The sequence below is a fragment of the Petaurus breviceps genome, unplaced genomic scaffold (genome assembly GCF_028583685.1).
Source record: "Petaurus breviceps papuanus isolate PSGF00001 unplaced genomic scaffold, PetGlider_PUasm1.0 90763, whole genome shotgun sequence".
Taxonomy (NCBI): Eukaryota; Metazoa; Chordata; class Mammalia; order Diprotodontia; family Petauridae; genus Petaurus; species Petaurus breviceps.
The window spans coordinates 7,984,527-7,985,524 of record NW_027187340.1 but is presented as its reverse complement, the minus strand read 5'-3'; positions in this window follow the sequence as shown (position 1 = coordinate 7,985,524).

Here is a 998-nt window from a genome sequence, read left to right as displayed (position 1 = left end):
TGTGTGTGTGTGTGTGTGTGTGTGTGTGTGTGTGTGTGTGTGTGTGTAGAGAGAGAAAGTGTGGGACGTGTATTGATGTTGGGAAGCAGTATACTTTGGTAGAATATGGGAAGGGGTTGAGGTGAGTTAATATTGGAAAGTTAGGGTGGTGTCATATTAAGGGCGTTGGTAAAGCAAAGTGATTTAATTTTACCTTGTAGAGGGAGCCATTGAAGAGAGTCTGTTTCAGGCTGTTAGTAATCACGCCTTATACTTTTAGAGGGCTTTATGCTTTACGTGGAGTGTCAGACTTTGGGGTATGGTAGTATCTTTACAATCTTCACACTGTTATTTAAATTTTAAAAGATGATTTTTGCCTTAAAATGATTTTGCCTTTGGGGTTCAGGTTGCAGGCCCACCTTCTAGGTGAAACTGCCTCATGAAATATTTTTGGTATTTAAATGACTCAGTCCCTTTGGCAGGGACTAGCATTGGGGTAGGGGCCAGAAGACTTAGGTCTTAGTTTTTTGACTGCCAACAAGTCACTTAACTGTTATTAACCTAGTTCTCCTCATCTATAAAATGGGGACACTAACTAACTAACTACCTCACAGTTATTTCACATTGCTTAGTTCTTACACCTTTCCAGAGTTTGCCCCTGTTTCAGCTCATGGTAGCGATCATTTTGGTTATCTGTATTTTCCAAGTCTGTATCCCCAGTGCCTAATACAGTTCTTGCCATATAGTGAGCACTTAATAAATACATGTCGCCTAATTGATCTGGGCAGAGTTAGGATTAAATGGGTGCGTAGTGTCTGATTGATTGGCTATAACCCGGGACTTAATCATTAACCCTTCCCAAAGTAATGTTGATGGGAATAGCTTAGCAAAACAATGTTTCTGATTGTTCTAGCTCTGTGTGTGTGTGTGTGTGTGTGGCCTTTTGATGCCTTCTACTGCAGCCCTAAACTTTTCATGGCTTTACATTCCCTTACCATTCAGTATATATTAGACTTCAT